Genomic DNA, 13,605 nt, shown 5'->3' with positions numbered 1-13,605 from the left:
CCACCACTCTTGTCTCTGCACTGCTGCTGCTCTGCCTCCAGCTCCCTGGGCTGCTTCTCTGGCCCCTCTGCCTCTGGTTGCTGCAGCTCTGCTCCCAGGGCAAGTCTGCTCTCTCTGGGCTGTGCCTCTGGCTTTGGGGCTGCAGCTCTGCTCCCAGGACAGGGTCTGCTCTCTCTGGATCTGGCACAGCTCTGCTCCCCAGCTTAGCTTGGGCCCCTGCTTTCTCCTTAGCTCGGCCCCACTCTGTCTGACCCAGGCAAATCCAGCTCACACGGAGGATGGGACCTCCCTGGCCTCCTGACTCCCTGATTAGCCTGACTGCCTTGTCATTCAGGCTGACCTGGAGCATTGGCCTCTCCCCATTGTTCCTGGGGGCTGTCAGTCTCAGGGTCCTGATTCCCCATTGACCCTTCCTCCTTTTTAGTACTGGGAGCTAGCAACTAAAACACCCCCACTGAATGTTAGTAAGGGGGCAACAGTCCCCTTACACATGCACCGTGGGAGGAGCTAGTTGCCTCAAGTAATTGCCTCGTATCTTAGGCGGGTACATGCTCAGGGCAGCTAGCGACTCCTGTGGCTTGGACTGCGGCAGCTACTCTCTATTTTTAGCATGCTAGTTTACTCGGAGCTAGGGTGTATGTCTCCTCAAGCTGGGAATTACCCTCCTCCACTCACAGTGTAGATTTGTTGTACCCCTTTTACCCGACCCACTATCTGGAAAAAAATTGCAACCTCTTCAGACTAGGACATTGCCTTCCTGTGTGTTTATACATTGCCTAGCACAATGGAGTCCAGATCCCAGTTGAGGCTTGTGGGTGTTACCCCAATACTAAACCTAGTCTTAATGAAAGTGGTCTTAATATTGAAGGATACAAAGCTATGCATTTTAAAATCTACCTAGCTCAATCTTTCTTCTCCTCCTTGCTTCTTGTGTGTGTGTTAGAGAGAGACACACACATAAAGTACTAAAGTGTGAGTCAACCTTACCTGTTGCTTTGTATGCTTCAAAATGTATACAGCTGTATTAATTTGTTTAGTTTAATTTTATATTAAAGTTAGAAGATGGAGTCGAGATTCTTCAGTTCCATTCCCAGCACTGCCTCCAATTCACAGTTGACGTTGGCCAAGAAGAGTCTTAACTTTTTTGATTTCCCTCCTATTTAAGACTCAAAGGTTTTGTGAGACCTAAGTCAGGCCCCATTCCTGTGCGTGGGTGCAGAGATATATCTGGAAAGTTTTGTGTAAGATCAGAGCAGTAATTGATGAAGTACTTTGCGACGGGCTGTGTATGAAAGTGGTGGTGGTAATGCAGTTACCTAGTGGGGTAGCCATGTATCTTTATAAAGTTTATATGAGGGGGGTTTCTGGGACATTATCCTAAGTTACAACATTACCACCAATATTTCTAGTAGTATGACTTACAGGTGTTGATCAACATGTCGGTGAACTGTGAAAGTAGCATCTTGCTATGAATTACCAATCTTTGTAATAAATCTGCTTGCTGTTCTTTAAAGTCAAATAATGTCATTTTATCCTCTATTTTTTGGAGTTCTATATAGGTTTTTGGTGCACATGAACCTTGTTGCACTTTAAAATCTTGCAAAAGGGGCACTTCACTTTTCTTTTGTGTGTGTTATAGCATGTGAGTAAAGAAATTGAATATAGGAAATGAATTACACTCAGTGCTATTAGAATTTCTAAGACTTAATCCTTTTCCCCACCTCACACCCTCTAGTCAGTTCCCAACCTGGTATATTTTAGAATTTTTCTTTCTTTAAATAAGATACTTTGATCTGAAAACTTTTTTCTTTCATCTCATACAGCCGGGGTTGTGTGCTCTCTAAATGTTCAAGGTGTTAGCCAAACGGCACTCAAGTCAATGGAATGACTCCTCAGCGACTTCCCTGGGGTTAAGATTGAGGGCCTGGATTCTATCCAGACATTATTGATTGCCTATCAGAGGGGAGAAGGAGAACCAAATTGCAGAGAAAGGTGGATGGATGATACATGCCAGCAACATGGAGGGAAAGAAGACAGAAGTCAGAGTGGTGTTCAAAGCAGCAGAAAGGGTTTGGTGCAGGGCACAGAGAGAAGGGAAGAAGCAAGAAGAGAAACCTGATTGTTCCATCACAGTCCTCTGTGCCTGACTCAGGGCAAGGCATGCCTCTCTGTGGACAAAGAACGTAGCTTCATGAACAGGTGGTTGCTTTTGGGAATGTGTAGAAAAGAACTGAGATGAGAAGAAAAGGAGTACTTGTGGCACCTTAGAGACTAAGTACTCCTTTTCTTTTTGCAAAGACAGACTAACACGGCTGTTACTCTGAAACCTGAGATAAGAAGGGCATGGTGTGCACAGTGTGTGTGTGACTACGTGTATACACACAGGAGGAGGCGAGTTAGAAAGGGGCAGCTAGGCGTAGAAGAGCATTAAATCACTTTCCAGTCCTGTAAAAGACTGTGTATTTTATAACTCTTCTTTATTTCAAAAATGTCATCTCTCTGGGTCAGACATGTGCTTCATCTTCTTTAAAAGATGTTATTTCTGAGTACAATTTACATTTCTGTCCCTGCTCAAACGGCTTCTTTTTCACTTATGCACTTTAATTTAAAATATCTCTGAATAGAGTGATACTTCCCAGTCCCTGGGATTTTAAGGACCTGCACTGTCTAATATGAAGGTCTTGGCATCTATTAAGATTAGCGCTATTCACTCAAAGTATTTTAACACCCAAATCATTTCCCCTGCCAGTATCACTTGGATTTGTAGGCTTGCACTGTGGTTTAGAATTCTGCTTGTGAGCATGGGGTGAGAGTTGGGTTCTGCTGGTATGGCTGAGTACAGAGCTACATACAAAGGCAGCTTCAGAATGAAGGGGGAACCTCAAAATATTTTAGGTTCAGTTTGGATAAATCCAGAAATTTTCTGCTGTGTATCTGAAGTTCATCCTATCTGTGAAGATGCAGAATTGACATGGAGGACAGGCTCAGCCATGACATTTTCAACACTTCTTGCTTCCAGTTGGGCTGGAGGTGCCATGAGAACAGCCTTCTTGGAAACAGAGAGTCAAATAGCAATGAAACATGGAGGTGTGTGTGGGAAGAGTTAAATTATACTTCACTCTAAACTCAAACTGAATATTTTGAAGGTTTTTTTTTTTTGCAGAGAGGGGATAGTTCCTTTTTTCCAAAGGAGTGCAAAGGTCACTAGGTGGGATCAAAAGGATCCAAGGATGATCTTGTGATTGAAGATGAGAAGTCAGGAAAACTGTTTCACTTCTTGGTTTTGCCACAAACCTCCTACATGGCCTGTAGCAAATCATGTCTCTCTGGGCTTCAGTTTCCCAGTCTGCAAAATAGACATCATATTTCCCCATCTTTAAAGGCTGTTAATGTCGGTAAAACATTGGGTTATGCTTTCCTAAGTAACAACACAATTGCTTCCACAGATAACCTTGGGTAATTTGCCAGTTTGGCCTACCCCTTATGATTAATTTGTATTATGGTAGCACATAGAGGTTCCAACAGAAACCTCTATTATTATGCTCAGCACTGTACACCAGAAAGAAACAGTCCCTGCTCCAAAGAAATTACCTCTCTTTGCTCATTTCCCCTCCTGCCCTTTATCCATTCAGATGGTAAAGTGATTTGTCCAAGGACTTGGCAGCTTGGTGGCGGAATCAGCACTGAAACTGAGACTCCCTGTCTAGTGGCTTCTCTGCTAGACGATATGCATCACATACGTGGGTAGCGAAAACATTTTTACATTCCTTATGATTGTTAACGTCACTGGTGATGGAAGCACTTGAAAGTTTATCAAATCTTCACAGCCTAGTTTCAAGGCTAATTAAACAACTCATTATTTCTTTTAATGTTAATTGTGTTTTTAATTTTACTCATAATCCAACATTTGCTGCAGCTAGAAATATGCTTCATTTTTTATGAATGGGACAGACAGAAAAAAACTAGAGGCAGATGTGTAATGCTGTGGATTATAGGGCAGGGAACAGTTTGAGAGAGTTAACTGCCCCATCAACCCCAAAAAGAAAGCCACTTGCAGTGTTTGGCCTTCTATCCACTCAAAGTAGTACCATTTAACTGAAAATGATTTATTAAATCAATTTAGTTAAACTGGTATGACCCCCAGTGTGGCCACTTACATTGATTTTAATCCTAGCTTATGTCCATTTTGCTTGCTTGGGCAAGGAATTGACTGAAGCTAAATTGATGCAGGTCAGGTTTCAATCAATTTAGGTGTCCACCCAAGAGGGATGCATGTGTTTAATTAAATTGTTTTTTTTAAAAACCAGTTATAGTTAAGTAGCTCCAATTTTGTGTGTAGACAAGGCCTTAGTATCCAGAGACAATCAAGGGAAGAGAGAGACAGTCTCAGGAGTGAGCACAGTTGGGGCTCTGCTGCCCTTCTGGTTCTGGAAAAGGATCTTGAAAAATGGAGCTGTTATGAAAAGGTAGGAACTTCTCCTTTCTTTCACCAATTATGGAAAGGGTACAGGCAGTCTGTAGTGGGTATCCCTGACATACATGGAAACCAGAATAGCTGGAGTACCTATGCTTATCTGGAAGCTGAGGGGTTTGGTTATAGTATGGGACATGGTCCTTGTTCTGAGTGAATCAGTCATCCTCTTTTTGCAGCTCTTCAACTTTCTTTTTTCTCTGTTCTACTTTTCCTTTTTCTGGCAAGAAGAGGTCTCTTTGGCCAGAGCCAGACTCTTACCTGTCTGGTCTTGTCTTGTTTATGGGGCAAAGGGCAAGTCTCAACCTGGAGTATGGAGCTGACATTGATGCACTGTTAATTTAAAAGAAAACAACCCCTGAGGGTTTTGTGGTATTTTTCTTCATTTCCTTGCAGGGAATGGAGGTTGGTGGGTTGGAACCAGCACTAATATCTTTTCCTTGATTGGGATTTTTTCCTAGGGGAACAGCTGTTCAAAAGACTCTTTGGGCTGGGAATTATCAGAACAGACTGGAGGGGCCTCAATCAAAGCTAGCCAAAGGTAATATGCCTGCAAACAGGACACTGCCTGCAGCTGACAAACTTTAAGAAAAAGTTAAAGTTTGGGGTAAACAGGGTTCCTCCCTCTTGCAATTGTGTAATACCAGAGAAGGAGAGGGGAAAATACAATTTGGGAAACACAAGCTAACATATAGAAACTACGGCTGGGAGAGGCTGCTGAAGATATCTGCTCCCATCCTTCTGCTTTGTGGCAATGTAGTTCTTAGCTTGATTTGATCATCCTACCTGATTGCTGCTAATGCTGTTGGCTAGATTTTTGGCTGCACAGCTGCAGAACCACACCTCCCTAGTTAGGGGCACCCACTCTCCTTGTTCCTCCTGGCTCTGGCTCTATGCTGCAGGAAGATCATGCGTGAGAACACATCGTTTAGAAACTTTCAACCTTCATCCACACCAGCTCAGGTCAGTGGATAGGTGTAATAGCAGGAGGGCAGAGTGCTATCTATCCCCTCGCTCTGATTTTCCTTATGCCCTTGGGGAAGCTAGGTCAGCACTACTGTTGTTACCCTGTAAGTGTAACCCACATGGTTTAATTTGTAACTCCAGAGGAATCGGGGAGAAGCATTGGGAGGTGGAAGCATGGTTACACACACACGTGCACACACACACGCACAGAGTGTGTGTTTAGCTGTTTAGTGTGGCATGGTTACGCACCCAGAAGTCCACATATAAGTTGCTACATAAGTACCTGGTGTAGAATTGTTTTAACTAGGGTGTAACTTGTGCAGTCCATAAAAAAAGAGATTGTCCTCTTTCTGGATCTAATATAGTGCACTCATGGGCATTACTTATCTTTTGTTTCTTCTGTGTGAAGTACTTCACTGACTAGAACCCCAATAGTCCCCATATTAGATATGAGATTGTCCAGTGTGATCTGTAATCTGTTTCAGACTGGATAGGCATGTTATTTATGTGTCCATACGCTCTCCAGCAGAGTTTGTAGTTGCTTATAAAAATAATTAATTAATAAACAATTAATAAATAAGAATTAATTTATAATGATACTAATACCTAGATTTTATATAGTGCTGTTCATCAATAGATCTCAAATAATTTAGCAAAGGTCATAGAATTATCCCCGTTATACAGATGGTGAAACTGAGGCACAGAGGTGAAGTGATTTTGCCCTGGGTCACCTAGCAGATCAGTGGCAGAGCTGGGAATAGAATCTAGGTTTCTTGAGTCTCAGTCCAGTGCTCTATCCATTAGGCCATACTGCTTAAGATCATTTTGGTAATTACAAGTGGGACAGAAACCACACACTACTTATTTCCTACTGGAAATCTCTGCATGATGATGAACAGGTGATAGCATTATGTTTTGGAGGATGTCTATCCAGGAGCCTTCCAGGGTGCCCTGCAATTCTGCTTCCCATTTTCATATATGTGCTGTGGCTTATCTATTTCAGTACCTTTAAGAGTGCTAAAGAAATTGGCAATGTGTCCCTTCGAACTGCCTGCTTTTTACTGAGTTTTTGCAATTTGTTTACAACCACAGGCACAAGTTATCGTTTGTCTGCTCTCATGTGGAAACAATGATATAGTTGTATATCTAAAATAATCTGGATCATTGGACAGTGTATTGTTGGGTGAATGGTTAACATGCATTTATGCCTGAAATGTGAAAGCATGAGACTTCAGCTAGGTGAGACAACATATTCTGCTCCCATATAGCTACATGCAAGAATTGAGAATTAGCTGTTGGCAATGTTTGCTAGACAGGGAACCATGTAGTTAATGAGACAAATATTAGGAACATATTTAAAAGTCACAATGGGCAACATAAATCCAAAGAAAAGGCAAGCTTGAAGACAATGTAGTTCGTCTGGATGAATAATTTAAAGTCGCAATGATATACATGATAATGCATGTCACCTTTGACTAGCTACCTGTGCTAATTTATTCAGTATATTATAGCTGGCAATTAACATTTTCCACTTAGCGACTTGCCAATTAAATGTGCTTGCATTTTATTCGTGATTTTTATAAGGATTCACATTTCTCAGTAGTTTCCACTATTATACAAATAATCTACAACATGAGAGATGTGCAGGATGCTTAATATGACAGTTTGACCTTTATGGCCAGATTTTGAAAGGAAAGTACGATGTGCAAAAGTGCACCTGTATCCATTGTGTCATCCAAAATACCCCTCTCACACATGCAAATGTGTAAATTGCATAGACACTTACGCGCACACATGCACTTTTCATACATGCAAATGCTATTTGTGGAGTTTGTCATTTGCGCCCTCCTTTGAAAAAGAGTCTTAGAGCAGGGCTTTTGGCAGATAAATCTTGATGAACCTATGTTACTCTTGCTTTTGGGTACAGTTGGTTTCCTGACAGAGCAATACAAATGAGCTGCAACACAGTGCAGTTAGTCCACCTTTTGAACCTGTAATGCATCAAGACACAGCACATTATCAAATGACACAGATATTTCTTGTAACACACATTTTGTCGATCAGCATTAAATCTGGTAATATCTAGGGGCAAAGCAAAGGGTCTGCGAAAGTGGGGAGGAATTTTTGTTCTGTATAGTCACTAGCAGTGAGTCGGAAAACAAGAGATCAAACAGATTTTTTTTTTTTAATAAGGTAGCCTACTGAAATAATGATGATGAAGTGGTTTTAAGGATGCCTATTCTCCTTTTGCCTCATGACCTGGTTTGTGACTGATGGAACACTGCTCCTGAAGATCTTCATACTGTATTAAGAATATGGCTTGGAGTGGCATTCGCACATGCCATTGTCCTGTCTCTTCAAAGAAAATAGCACAACATCTGCCTCTAATAATCAGTGACCTTTGTTTGTTACCAGTAACAGTGCAAGAAGTGAGTGGGGTTTAGCTCACAATAGTTCAACCTTTTGCATATATCAAACATTCAATATAATAGCAAAAAGAAAAGGAGCACCTTAGAGACTAACAAATTTGTTTGAGCATAAGCTTTCGGTTGCATCCGCTTAAGTGAGCTGTAACTCACGCAAGCTAATGCTCAAACAAATTTGTTAGTCTCTAAGATGGCACAGGTCCTCCTCTTTTTGCGGATACAGACTAACAATGCTGCTACTCTGAAACCTGTCAGTGTAATAGCTTTATCTTGGCAACATTTTGGAAGAATAAGGGAAAATGACCAATTTTTTGCTACTGCTATTCAGTAGCTTTGACGCTTGCATTTTGAAGTTGCATTGAATTTAATAGAGAAACAAGGTGGGTGAGGTAATATCTTTTTATAGAAACAACTTTTGCTGGTGAAAGAGACAAGCTCTTGAGTAACGCTGAACGCTTCTTCAGGCCGGGGAAAGATACGCAGAGTGTTGCAACTAAATACAAGGTGGAACAAACTGTTTAGCATAAGAAGTTTCAAAAAAGTTATTTCCTCACCCGTCTTGCGTTCTGGGACCAACAGGGCTACAATAACACAGAGAACAACAATGGAAGATTTTTAATTGGGTAGATATTTTTGTTGAATTTACTTTAAAAAGTTTACTGTCCTTCACTAGGAAATTAAGTTACATTTCTCTGAATGTATTAATACTGAAACGTTCCAGCAACTTTGTATGTTGCCTTCCAAAGTGATTTGAATAAAAGGAGGTTTCTCTGCGGTATACTGATAGGAAGAATCTTAATTGGCATAAGCCCCTTTGACTAGTGTTGGTAGGATATTCCTCTAATACACTTGTTCTGCTTCTTTGAAGGAATAATGCAGAGGACTCGTAACTGCTGATTCTATAGGCGCCCATTTGATATATTAGTCTTTTTTGCTTAAATTTTAGGCCCGCTCAGCATAAGTGGCTGAAACATGTAAAGGGTCATATTTAAAATACATTTACACACTTGAAGTCAATTCAAACATCAGTAGGAAAAAAAGAAAATATCCAAGTCAAGATCAGATTTGTTGTTTAGTTATGTTACGTAATGAGGAACTGGTTTAGCATCAGACATACCAGAAGTATCTCTCTCTGAGTTAGGTAAGCATTAGGTTACTAATTAGTCATACCTCTTGTACAGATGTGTAAATGTGGGTATAGAAAAGCTAAACAACATAGCCAAGTTTGCACATTAAGTCAGTGGTAAAGCCAGGAATACAGCCAGTTAATTGTGATCCTTTTTTGTGGGATCAGCTTTTTGGGCAAATCGTAACAGATTTTTGGGCAACCCGCAATATGCCATGTGGCATAGTCAAAATATGCCATGCTTTGGGGCGTCTATCCCATGACTACTTCACAGTCTTTAGTAGCTCCTATATCTGTATCTAATACTTATTGTTTGTTTCTGTAACTTTGAAATTGATTTAGACACTTTTTACATTTTAAATCCTTGTTCTCTGTTGCTGAAAACCACATTAATATTTAATAGCAATTTTAAAATCTGTGCCTGTGTGCAGAGGAACATCATAAAGCTATTTAAAGAGCAAAAAACATGATCAAAAGGAAGATAGCTGTACTATGTACCAACAAGCTTGTTTAGTTAAGTAATAAAACATATTGGCTCTGTTCCAAGACACACAGCACTGCATAGTACAGTAACTCATCCAGACCCCCCCAATAGTTAGTTGTGTATCTTCCCTGCCCATGGCCTTGGGTATCTTTACTGTGTTTAAAATATTCTTTTTGATGAAAACCATATTTTGTTCGTTAAAAACAGTTTTCATAAGGTTGTGTTGTTGTTGTTTCAACCAGCTTCTATTGCCAAAACAAAGCATGTTCACTCTTTTTAAAAAAAATTACCGTACCATGCTTACATTAACCATTATATATTCTACTTGTAAAACATTGGGTTAGGCTCTGATTTGGTTATCTGATCCACAGGGGCATCAATGGAGCTCCATGGGAGCAGAAGGGTCCAGTGGCATGGATTATCTCGTGGCACTAAGACCTTAGTGTGTGGGAGATCATAGAATCCTAGAAATGTAGTGTTGGAAGGGACCATAGAGATTATTGTGATGCTTACCAAAGCACGTTATATGCTGGGATCACCTGTCCTGATTATGAGGATGTCTTGTTTACTCCTGCTGTCTGTCAGCTCCCTGACTACTCTAGCCTTTGGCAACAGAAGCACTCTTCTGCAGGCCTTGCTCTCTCTGTATTGTTAGCGAAATGGCACACACCAACCTCACATCCTCCAAGCATTCCCTGTCCAGGCCCTAATCCACTGAACACGCACAGAATTATGAGGCCTGTTGTTCTCTGAGGAACAGTACATCACAGCGTATTAGTTATAGCTCAGAACACAGCTCTTCTGGACACACAACAGTTAAATACATTTGCAGTAAAGATAAGAAAAAGTTTATTAAGATGAGACATAAGTTATAATAAGAATACTGGAAACAAAGTAAAGTAAAGACAGGAGAAGAACTTGGTAATTAGTTGTATTTAGTTCAACCTTTGTACTAATTTGTACAAATAATTTGTATTTAGTCACAGCTAAATACAAGGTTGAACAGATAGTTTAGCATAAGTATTTAGCACATATTCTAAGGGACCATTCAAGGTGAAGTGGCCCATTAAAACCCCTATAGTCATAGGACAAAGAAGTGAGCTTAGTAGGGTACAGATTGTTGCAATAAGCCATAAATCCAGTGCCTTAATAAAGACCATGATTTTTAGCATCCAACAAAGTTATGAATTTAAGCTCGCAGGCTCATCTTTTGAAAGTGTTGTGCAGGTTCCTTTGAGGATGAGGACTGATAGGTCAGAAATAGAGTGATCATTTTTTGAAAAGTGTTCATCCACAGGTGATATGGTGTTTTTGTCTTTTATCATTTTTCTGTGTGAGTTCATTCAAGAGCATAGTGATTGTCTGATTTCACCCACATAGTGGTTGGAACATTTCGTACACTGGATGAGGCACACCACGTGTTTTGATAGGCATGTGTAGGATCTATGGACCTTTTAAAAGGTGTGCTGTGGTGGGTTTAGATCATTGTATCAGTGGAGATATGTCTGCAGGTTTGCATCTGTTGTTCTGGCAAGGTGACAACCAGGGTATGTGGTTTTATTTCTGTATTGAAACAGAGTTCTCTCAGGGTATTTGGGGAGCCCATTCCATGATGCGTTTTACTTCTCAGGTGGAGTGTCCTTGTTTAGTGAAGGCAGTTTTGAGTGTATTAAGGTCAATATCCTGGACTTTCTCCTCGTAGCATATTCTGTGGTACTGGAAGGCCTGGCTGTTGATAATGAATTTCTGGATCTATGGAAGGTCAGTGTGGTGTTGGTTTTTTTTTGTATATAGTTGTCTGTAGGCTTCCATTGTTGAAGCTGATTGTGGTGTCCAGTACGTTGATGCTGGTGTGGGAGTGTTCTAGAAAGAATTTGATGGATGAGTGTTGGAAATCTGAGGGAGTTTGTCATTTGTCCAGAAGATGAAAATATCATTGATGTATCTCAGGTATATCATTGGTATCAAGGTATGTTTGTCCAGAAACTCTTGCTCAAGGTGGCCCATGAAGAGGTTAACATGTTGGGGAGTCCTCCTAATACCATGACTATTCCCATGGTTTGGACAAAGTGTTATTGAATGTAAAGTTATGGGTAAGAATGAAATGAATGAGTTTGATGTGTTTGTGGTGGAGTGTCTGCCTGTATTTTCTTGTCTGTGTATCTTGGGAAGCATATGGCACGTTCCTGGCGTGGGTTCATGTGGGATGAAGTTGTAGAGTTTCCTTTGGAGTTGTTTGAGAAAGGATTGGTTTTGATCCTTACATTTCTGGGTGAATTGTGGTGTAAGGTCTTATTTGAGTTTTTTATAGTAAGAGGTGTCAGAGAGCTGTCTGTTGGCCTCATTAACATAGTCATCACAGTTGCAAGTTTTGATGGCATCCCATTTGTCTGCTGGTTTGATCCTATCTGATGGCTGGATTTCAGGGACTGGATAGCTGCCCTCTCAGCAGTGGAGAGATTGTGGTGGATGTGATGATTAAGGATTTCACAGTCAATTTTTTTTCCTGAAGCAAACAGATCTTTCAAAATCCATGGGTCCTATATGTGCTTATCACAACATGTGGTGTACCTCATCCAGGGCATTAAGTGTCCCAATAACGATGTGGGTGAAACCAGACAATCACTATGCTCTCAAATGAACTCACACAGAAGAATGATAAAAGACAAAACTCCATCACCTGGAGGCGAACACTTTTCACAAAACGATCACTTCATATCTGACCTCTCAGTCTTAGTCCTCAAAAGAAACCTGCACAACACCTTCAACAGACAACCCTGGGAGCTTAAATTCATAACTTTGCTAGATGCTAAAAATCATGATCTTAATAAAGACACTGGATTTATGGCTTATTATAATAATCTGTAACCTTTCTTTTATCTTATGACTGTAGAGGTGTCAACAGCCCACTTCACTTTGAATTGTCTCTTACAGTACATATTATCTACTTATTATAAACAATCTCTTCCACCTTTTATTTATCTGTAACACTTTCCCAGACCTGAAGAAGAGCTCTGTCTAAGCTCAAAATCTTTTCTCTTTCACCAACAGAAATTGGTCCAACAAAAGAGAGTACCTCACCCACCTTGTTTCTCACATTGCCTCATGTTCAATTTGTGATCTACTATGATCCCCAGATTCTTGTCAGCAGTACCACCACCTAGCCAGTTATTTATCATTTTGTAGCTGTGCATTTGATTTTTTTTTCTTCCTAAGTGAAATACTTTGCACTTGAAATTCAATAAAGACATCTTGTTGATCTCCAAGCAATTCTCTTATTTGTCAAGGTCATTTTGAATTCTAATCCTATCCTCCAAGGTGTTTGCCAACCCCCTCCCAGCTTGTCCCCTGCCATTTTTTTAAAGCATATTGCCCACTCTATTATCCAAGTCCTTAACGAAAGTATTGACCCAGGACTGACCTCTGCAGGACCCCACTACATATGCCCTCCCACTTTGACAGTGAACCATTCATAGCTATATTTTGACTATGCTCTTTCAATGAGTTGTGCATCCAGCTTATAGCAACTTCATCTAGACCACATCTCTCTAGTTTGCTTATCAGAATATCATGTGGCACTATGTCAAAAGCCTTACTGAAAATCAAGATATGTCACGTCTACTATCCTCCCTACTTCCTCCCTATCCACTAAGTAATCCTGCCAAAGAAGGAAACTAGGTTCTCAACAAATCCATGTTGGCTATTCCTTATTACCCTATTCTCCTCTAGGTGTTTACAAATTGATTGTTTAATAATTTGTTCCACTATCTTTCCAGGTATCCTAGTTAGGTGGACTGGTTTATAGTTCCGCATGTCTTCTCTGTTCCCCCTTTTAAAGATAGGTGTTATGTTTGCCTTTCTTCAGTCCCCTAAGACCTCAGCTGTCCTCTGTGAGTTCTCAAAGACAATTACTAATAGTTCCAAGATTGTTTTAGCTAATTCCTTAAGTCTGCCTCTGGTGGCAATCTACAGTAACTATTATAGCCAGCAGCTTTCCTGTATCAAATACACCTCTACCCTGATATAACGCTGTCCTCGGGAGCCAAAAACTCTTACCGCATTATAGGTGAAACCGCGTTCTATCGAACTTGCTTTGAGTCACTGGAGCGTGCTGCCCCTCCCCCCACAGCCC

This window comes from Eretmochelys imbricata, chromosome 7 (genome assembly GCF_965152235.1).
Source record: "Eretmochelys imbricata isolate rEreImb1 chromosome 7, rEreImb1.hap1, whole genome shotgun sequence".
Taxonomy (NCBI): domain Eukaryota; kingdom Metazoa; phylum Chordata; order Testudines; family Cheloniidae; genus Eretmochelys; species Eretmochelys imbricata.
The sequence above is the reverse complement of the archived record's forward strand: the minus strand, read 5'-3'. Positions refer to the sequence as shown.